Genomic DNA, 9,463 nt, shown 5'->3' with positions numbered 1-9,463 from the left:
GCGGCGGCAGCAACCGGGAAGATCTGCGCCGCTCTTTCCGGGAGCCTCCGTGCACCAGGGTTCCAGATGACGTTTGGTGTTTTCCTCTGGCGTCTGGATGTGCACAGAGTGCAGTCTCTTCTGGTTTCCCAGACGTGTCCGCCTCTCTGAAGGTTTAGCTCTCCCTCCCACGGGATTTGGGTGCAGAGAACTGTTTATCCGGTCTGTTTCCTTCAGGTTCCGGCGGTGTCTCAGGCGCAGGGATCCTGCCGCTCCTGGGCCCTCCCCTACAGGAACCCAGAGGCCTTATACAGTTGCCTCTTGGGCCAGGGATGTGGGCAGGGGTGGGCAGTGTTGGTGGTCTCCTCCGCTCTGCAGCCTCAGGAGTGCCCACCTGATCAGGCGGTGAGGTCTCTCTCCCACGGGGTTTGGGAGCAGAGAGCTGCTGCGGGCCGGGATCCGCGGGTCACGTCTCACCATTGTTTATTGGTCTTCAGTTGCCATGACTCCATAGAGAGAAGTGCACCCAAAAACTTCTCATGATGTTCGGACGGCTTCCATGGACTTGGGATGATTGGAGAGTGATGTCAGCTGATACAGACTAAAGTGGAGTTTTGCTAAGATAGACTCAGGAGGTGAGGCAAGACCTGTGGGAGGACATGTGATGTTTGGAAGGAGTATAAATAGGTCCTAATGGACAGTAATGGTGGGCTTGCATTGCTAGCTTTGCAACTCTTGTTGGTCTCGAATCTTTGTCCTCGCTGATCTTCACTTTGTGGAAAGAGGCACAGCAGAGAACTTCTGGTGTCCCTGCTGGGCCTGGTTGCTCCTGCTGACTTGTGCTGACTCGGCAGAGGTCTGGTTGTTTCTGCTAGGCCATGCCACCTTTTGCTATCCTGACACTACTGAACCGGGTTATTGGTATAGTCATGAAGAGTTTGTGAGTAGATCGAGCAGCTTCTGCTGACTCTTGTGAACTGAACTGCTGCTTTCCTGATGGCACAGATTGGATTTGCTTCAAAGGACAATTTCTAAACAGACCCACATCCCCTGTATCCTAACAACATTTCTTTCCCACTACCTCTGCCAGGTGATGGGATAGACGGGGGATTAAAATATTTAAGAACCCTTATTAAAAAGTAGGGGTTGAAAAAACCTAAGCCAACACTCAGAAGATAAACATATGTTTTTCTAACACATCTATATCTAATATATATAAATACAGATATATGCATCACACACATATGGCGTGGAAATAGAAGGGGAAACATGAGTGGAGGGGAGAGGGAGATAACCAAAGAAGTATGGGTGAGAAAGAGAAGGTAACAGGGAAGGGAGAGAGGTAGATCATCATCTCTCATGTGATATAACTCATGTGGTGTGTCTCAGATAATTAGTCCTCACTGTCAGTGCGGCTGGACTTTGAATCGCCTAGAGGACATGCTTCCAGGAATGTGTTTGAAGGTGTTTCCAGAGAGGTCTAAGCTGGAACCAAGAGGACCTGCCCTGGATATGGGGCCGAGCCATCGCGAGAACTGAGCAGAAAGAGAAAACAAAGACGGTTGGATTAGTCCCTTTCTTGTAGCTGTAATAAAACACCATGACCAAAGCAACTTAGAGAAGGAAGAGTTTATTTGGACTTACGGTTTCAGAGGATTAGAGTCCATGATTGAGTGAGCGAGGACTCATTTCTTGACCCAAGCACAAAGGGAAGAGAGAGAACTGGCAATGGCTGGAGTCTTTAAACTCTCAAAGCCTGCCCGTAGTAACACTCTTCATTCCTCAAGACCTCCATAGCCTCCCCAGACCTCACTTCCAACTGGGGACCAAACATTCAATTGCCGGAGACTAGACTTCTCTCGCTCAAAGCACCGCAAAAGCTGTTATTCAGGTGTGAGCACGCTCTTGTGCTCTGGCAACGGGTGAAACCGCACCTTCGAACTGTAAGCCAAAACAAACCCTTCCCCTTAAGTGTCTCAAAAAAATCATCTCATGTCTAAGTTAAATTTAGTATAGGAAATCTTTTTAGAGGTGAGATTGTGGCTCATTGGAAGAGTACTTGCTTTAAGTGCACAAGTTCTGGGTTAAATTCCCAGCATTGAAAGAGAGGGTGGGAAACACTGTAAAAAGATTTTAATGTAATATCAGTAGATTTAGTATTAGCAAGCACAGCAAGGGCTGGGGTATGATAATGTTCAAGGGACCTGAGAATCGCTAGTCCATTTTTGCCAGGCGCAGACCCCAATATGAACTTTGGAAAACGCAGTGCTCAGTTGGGTGCTTACCTAACGTGCACTAAAACCTTGGTTCCACCGTATAAAACCAGGCACGGTGGTCCGCCCTTGTTATCCTAGAATTCAAGAGGCAGAAACAATAGGATCAAGAGCTCAAAGTCTATCTACTTCTCAGCTATCTACTAAGTGCACCTCCACACCTGACTGAAGGGCACTGTGCTAAGACCCTGTTCCTCAGTTGGTTCTTGACTTGTCAATAAGGAAAGCCGGGATGGGGGGCAGGGCGGGGAGCAACTGCTGGGTTGGGAGCAACTGCTGGGTGGAAGGTACAGGCGGGGCTTCTGGGTCCCAGGAGAAAAAGGCAGTCATAAGGAAGGAAAGAGGAATTTCTGCCGTGCTTTGGAGAGAGAACATAGCAACTGTGTGAGGTCTGGGGGGGGGGGGGAAGGGAGCTGGAGCCTGTGGGTGGCCAGGGCTGTTTGCCAGGGCTCGGCCGGACAAGCCACTGAAGTTTAGGGCAGGTGGAGCGATGGAGATAATAAGGTAAGGGTACACCTTTCCAGGCAGGAGCTAGTAATGCCCAGTATTTGTGCCAAGAAGGCAAACTGTAAAGGAACAAACCGTGTTTGTCTTTTATCAGCAGATTCAAGCTGAGGGTTGAGGGCGTTGCTGGAAGCGCCGTCACCTTCCAGAGCTAAAGTCGGGTAAAGCAAAATGGAAGCCGGGTGAGGGCTGGTAGTGCAGCCGGTCCAGAAGCAAAGGCGGTAGCATTAAAATTACTCTCAACACCTGACGGCATCGCACTTCCGTAGGTACGACCGTAACGATACTGTCTCAAAGAAAAATGACATGCGTTCTGTGCTTAGAAAAGCAGTTCGTTAAAATTAAGTTTAAACTTGCCGATTTTTCTTATTCATCTGATACCTTAAAATGATAGTTTAGTTAACTATTTGCAGGTATTTAAAAATATTTAGCTTTTTCGGTCCTCTCTGGTTTTAAATGTAATTAGTTTAGGAATAATAAGTTTGCTTCCTATACTAATTTTTTTTCAACCCGTATAATAATTAGCTTATTGAAGGTTTTATTTTCCTAGGGTACTCCGCAACGAGGCAAAGCAGCTCTTGGGATAAAAGCGCTGGCTGTGAAGCCTGGTGATCTGACATGGATCCCTGAAACCCACACTGTAGAAGGAGAGAACTGATCCTTGCAAGCTCTTCTCTGATTCCCACCTGTGGCTTGTGCTTGCCCCAAATCAATCATCAAACAACCAACCAGCCAATCAAATTAAAACAATAGTTTCCACAAAGTTGATAGGTAAAGCGATCTATTTGATGAAATTATTTTTTGTGTTCTTTTTTTGCAACCATTTTAACTTCTCCTATGCAGTTCCAATAAAACACTTAGAGAGGATTTATAAAGCTTATCGTTTGTGATGGCTACTCTTGGCTGTCAACATGACTACATCGGGAATCGCTAAAAACAAAGTGTCTAGGTACAGCTGTGTGGGATTTCTGTCCATTGAGACAAGAGGTGGGAAAATTCACCTTTAATCTGGGCTACGCACGCCTTTTGCTTGCACTCTATATAAAGGACGGGAAGAAGGAGGCTTTTGCTCTTCACCTGCTTGCTGTTTTCTCACTAACAAGTCCATTCCTTCACCGACATTAGAGCCAACTTTTCCAGGATTCCAGCATATCCGGAAGACCAGCTGAGGCCTGCAGCCCTGTGGACTGAAGAGCTACCAGATTCTTCCAATGGACCCAGCATATTCATCAATTATTAAAAGGCTATAATCAATTTGACTGTCTTTTCTTTTGTCTTATTTTTATCTCATGAAGCCAAAGCTGGTCTCAAACTCACCATGTAGCTAAGGACAACCTCTCAAGTGCTGGGATCATGGCGTCCACCACCCTGCTGACTTTCTGCAGTGCTGGGAGTTGAACTTAGAACCATGTGCACGCTTAAGCAGGCCATCCACTGAGCTACAGCCCTGGGCCCATGGAACTTTTTTTTTTTTTCAGATTCTCTAAGTACACTTTCCTTAGGTCCAATGAGAACAGAAGTTACAAGTCCAGATGCTAAATATGACAGAAGATTCTTTTAAAACTGACACAGGCAGGGCTGGAGAGATGGCTCAGTGGTTAAGAGCCCCAACTGCTCTTCCAGAGGTCCTGAGTTCAATTCCCAGCAACCACATGGTGGCTCATAACCATCTGTAAAGAGATCTGATGCCCTCTTCTGGCGTGTCTGAAGACAGCTACAGTGTACTTATATATAATAAATGAATAAATCTTTTTAAAAAATGACACAGGCAGTGCCAAATGCAAAAAGACCATTGTGGACTTTAGTACACTATCAGTCATTAATTAATATGACAGATTTGCAATAGCTTCAGGAAAACTGGAGTTCATGTTTATTTTCTTAAAGATGATTCTGGGCTTCAAAGAAAAGAGTGCTTAAAGGTAGTTTCATTAGATATCAGCACAGGAGATATTTTCTTCATTGTTTTTAACTTGTGTGGTATAAATTTGCATGGTATAGTATATTTCTGAAAAAAAGCAGTAGACATCATTAAGAAAATAGACACCATTTTTAGGTTTTGCTAGGAATAAGAAGGCATCACTGGTTTGAGGTTGTGTCCCGCTGTCACTGACAGTTGGCTGTGAGCTGTTTACTTCAGCATTTACGCCTATTAAGTGCTTTTCTGGGCGATGCCACTTAAGACCACAAACGAAGCACATTCATAGGAGTATTTCATCATAGAGACTTCATTCACAGTGTATGTTGACAATATAGAGTCTTTTCCCACCTCTAGCTGGACTCCAGACTACAGAACGACGTTTTTAATATCCTCATAGCTCAACTCCACAGACAGTTCATTTGCCTCATTTTCAAAACCACTTTGCAGGTCCTGCGGGGTAACGGGAGCCAAATGCCAATGGTATCCCATTTAAATAGCTGATTAGTGGAGTTTTTTTCCAATGAGTAAGTCTTTTATTGTCCCCAAAAAGCACAAGTTGTATTTGTGATTAAGATCTTGTCTCTGGAACTAGGAAACTGAGGTCTCACACGTCCGGCTGCTGCACAGTTCCCTTCTCAGAAACACAGATGCCATCCAAAACCTTCCTGATATCCTTGTTTTTAACTGCTAGGGCTTGTTGAATCAGAGCCGCTGAGTTTGAAACAAGTTCAATATCATTTCCTTCAAGGATTGACTCATCCTTCTGGACTTGAGAGACAGAAGCAACACCCGTCCTCAACCGAACCCTGCGGATGAATTGTTCACCCAAGAAATTTCGGATTTCAACCAAAGACCCATTCTCCTGAATAACGACGTTGATAGGGAAGTAAGTATCCACAGGCCTCATCTTGTAATGGAAGCCCAGTGTCACACCCTTGAGCATGTTCTAAACATGACTGCAGATGGTTCTGACCGTGGCCAGTTCCTTCCTGTTACCCCACCACTTGTCAGCATGGAGTCTTTTCTTTTTCTTTCCTAGAAGACTCAGCTCTACCTTGATGTGATTGAAGTCCCTCCTCAGAGTTCCCCTGGGGCCCTTCACAATGACTAGATGCCCCTTCAGAGTGACATTTTCTGGAATGGTGACAGTCTGATGGCCGAGAATGGTCTTCATTCTCGCAGTAGATGGGGCAAAGAGAGCGAGATTTTTTTTTTTTAAAGAAGAATTTTACCTAGAAAACACCATGGTAGCAGCTTTTGTCCTTTTCCCAGTGGCTTTCCTACCCCACGTATCCCTTGCAGTGACTGTCACGCATCCTCTAGAATAGAACATTCCACGTAAGAAACGAGTGGGAATCCAGCCTAGCTTTCGTTCCAAGGATGTCTTCTTGCTGCGTGCGTCTCAAGAGCTGTCTCTGGTGCACAGCAGCTCTCCATTGGGTCCGGGGCTGTGCTGTGAGTCCTGATGGAGGCTGTGTGGCCTGCCCGTGGCTAGCTTGGTTTTCTCTCTTTGCACTGGAGACAGACGTTATATAGATTAGCTGAGGAAGTCCCTTTCATTTCCACGCATCTATTTGGTAACGTCAAGGCAAAATTGCTGTTCTCATGGAAAACCGCCGCTCTCGCATCACAGAACTGAGAGACGGTTCATTTTGATGAGTAACCATGGCCCAGGAACACAGATTTAGGTCATCCCAAATTCTAGGATTCCACATGGAAGCAGTTTCGTGAACTGTTTATAGTAACGAGACAAAGAAAGTCCTAAACCAAGACACTTTTAAAATACACCATTGGGGGGGGGGGTTTGGGGATTTAGCTCAGTGGTAGAGCGCTTGCCTAGGAAGCGCAAGGCCCTGGGTTCGGTCCCCAGCTCCGAAAAAAAGAACCAAAAAAAAAAAAAATACACCATTGGAAACATTAATGAGGTGGTTACGGTGCAGCCAAAAATGTCATCTCTAGGCGTCAGATGCACCTGAGCATTCTTAGGTCTGAGTTGGGGTCTTGTAAATCCATTCCCAGAAGCTTTGCATCTGTTTGACAGGATGTTTGCCTGATTTTTTTTACTGGGGACAGGATGTTAGGCCAGGTATAGAGGCGGACAAAGAGTGGCTCTTCCGGGAGCTGAATAGAGCCCAAGATACATTGTAATTAGGTTCTGGATCTGCAACTTTCCAAACTTCACATGACCATTGAAGTTATTATCACCAGCCATTCAGCTTTTGTAGACATAGATCCTTTCCAGAAATAAGAATTTTGCATGCTGCCTCCAAGGACCTCACTATCTGAGAGATCTGCCTGCATTTCCGAGCACCCAACAGGACCCATTTGGCTACATTCAACGGTCGGCACAGGGAACACATGTTTTAGCTTCTCTGTAAAGAGGCACAGATTCGCTGGATATTTTGAGTGTCTCAGCTCCCAGTTCTACCTTTCCTTCCCTGTAGGCTGCCTACCGCAGCTCTCTTGTGATGGAATTCCTCCAAGTGAAGGCAGTTTAGAGGTGCTGTCCAGACCTACCTGGTGAGTAAGATCAAGCATGTGAGGACTCGGACCATGAGTCACAAAAAATGATAGTTTGACTTGCAGCGTGCGTAACCCCAGCATAGGGGAAACAAGAGGCTTGGCTAATGGCATCTTTCTAGAAATGACCCTGGAACTTTGCCATCAGGAAGGTGCTTCAGAGGGTACCTGGTTTGGGCAGGAACTGGTCAGACATGGGGCAGGAGTTGGCCACAGATACTGGCCACACACTGACCCTACAATGCACTCAACGGTGGCAGATTGCCATATTCCCATAATTGCTGCTGGGGCTCCAGGACTTCTCCTGAGAGTCAGGGTCTGAGACGTGTCCTGAATTTCTACTCAGCCTCCAGACCTTTTTCTGGCCATGGCTGACAGACTTGATCATCAAACTAGGCTTTGATTCTAAGATTCCCACAAGGAGGGTCTTGCCTCTGAAGTACACTGTGTGCTTACACTGGCTGCTTTGCCTGGATCGGGGAGTGGAAATGGGGGCGTCCATTTTTAATAACTGTGGTAAAATCTGTACATGCAGAATGAGTGGGACAGCTTTGCCTAGTACCACGTCCGCACACAGCCAGCCTGTCTCGCTCCCCAGAACTTTGTTAGTACTGTAGAAGGGCTCTTGGTTGGTCTTTGCTCAATTTTCTTCCGTGTATCTTCTCTGCCCAGGTAGGCTGGAAATCTCTCGAGGAAAGAGCTAAGCAGTGGTAGGCCCAGCCACATGGCCTTGAAAGACCCCCAGACTTGGGGAGACTCTCGCTCCAGTTACGGGTTGAGGTACCCCCAGGAAACACGAGAAGCCGGTCTTGATGTAATCAACAAGAGGCAGTTTTATTTACGAGATCTCGGGCTGACACGTATCTCACACAGGAGATTGAGTCAAGCCCCGAGCCTCTCTAGGCAGGGGCTTATATAGGGAAAACCAGGGGTTTCATGTGAATACACATAATTGGCTAATACAAAGGGTGCACAGTTACTTTTGGCACGGAGTTACATCAACAAAGCATACGTGTAATCTAGCATCTCAGCAATGTGGGCAGGGCAACTCATCTCACTGCAGCGGGGGGGATGACCCATCCTCAGGGAGTGAAGGAAGGGGAGGGGGTGGCTCCAGATGGCCAGTGTCCTTGGGAGTTGATAGTCGGGCCAGTGAGCCCTATCTCAAATTCTCTCAGGCATGTCTGGACTTTGTTCATGACTAACTTTTAGAAATTTTAACCCTTCAGCCTCCTTTCCTTCCAACATGGCACCGTCCCAAGTTCCATACCCAGAATGGTGGAAGGCACCCATAACAGCTTTGCGGGTTCCTCTCAACACTTGGCAACCCTAACAGTTCTTTGGATGTCTTCTCCAGAGATGTCCAAAGTTTTAAGCATTTAAAAAAAAAAGTCTTGTTTTTAATTAAACATTTTTCTTATTTATGTATGTATTTATGTATTTATTTATTGGACATGCTTCAGAAGATGGCATCAGATCCTAGTATAGATAGTTGTGAGACACCATGTGGTTGCTGGGAATTGAACTCAGGACCTCTGGAAGCAGCAGACAGTGCTCTTAACCGCTGAGCCATCTCTCTAGCCCCGAGTCCCATTTTCTTTCTTCTCTTTTTCTTTTCCTGGTGGATTGGTCCATACAAACATTTCTTTTTGTAGGGGGTTGGAGAGATAGTTCAGTAGTTGATAATATTGAGTGTTCTTCCAGGAGACCTGGGTTCAACTCTAGTGCTCACATATTGACTCAAGACCATCTATAACTCCAGTTCCAGGGGATCTGAGGACTTCCCTCTTCTGGTCTTCCTAGGTACCAGACAGACGTGTGGTACACAGACTTACATGCAGGCCAAACACTTACATACATAAAATAAAATTCTACAAAAGGAAGAAAGGGTAAGCCAGTGGTGTCTTCCTATAAATCTAGCACCTTGGAGTCTGAGACAGTAGGATCATGAGTTTCAAGCTACATAGCATGACCCTATCTACAAAATCTCTAAGTAGGGCATATACTTTAACACTTTGGTACTGGTGCACAAAGACTCTGGTACCACTCAAGGCAAGCAATTACATCTGCTGCTGCTTTCCTGCCTGAACCAGGCTAGCTTCTTCATGCTGTCCATTAGCTAGTTAAGTCATCTCCTTTTGATAAAAAAAAAAAAAAAAAAACCCTCGGAAGCAACACACATTTTGACCAAGTACCTTTCTAATGTATGTTATTAAAACAATCTGAATGGGGGTTGGGGATTTAGCTCAGTGGTAGAGCGCTTGCCTAG

At 45.9% G+C, this 9,463-nt stretch overlaps 1 pseudogene; it reads right to left on the bottom strand.

The window, feature by feature from the left end:
* Nucleotides 1–5,278: 5,278 nt before the first annotated feature.
* On the bottom strand, nt 5,279–5,875 carry Rpl9-ps18 (ribosomal protein L9, pseudogene 18; annotated as a pseudogene).
* Between the last annotated feature and the right edge of the window lie 3,588 nt (nt 5,876–9,463).

Source organism: Rattus norvegicus, chromosome 18 (assembly GCF_021556685.1).
Source record: "Rattus norvegicus strain SHRSP/BbbUtx chromosome 18, alternate assembly SHRSP_T2T, whole genome shotgun sequence".
Classification (NCBI taxonomy): Eukaryota; Metazoa; Chordata; class Mammalia; order Rodentia; family Muridae; genus Rattus; species Rattus norvegicus.
Note: the sequence above shows the minus strand (reverse complement) of the source record. Positions and strands in the feature narration are given on the sequence as shown.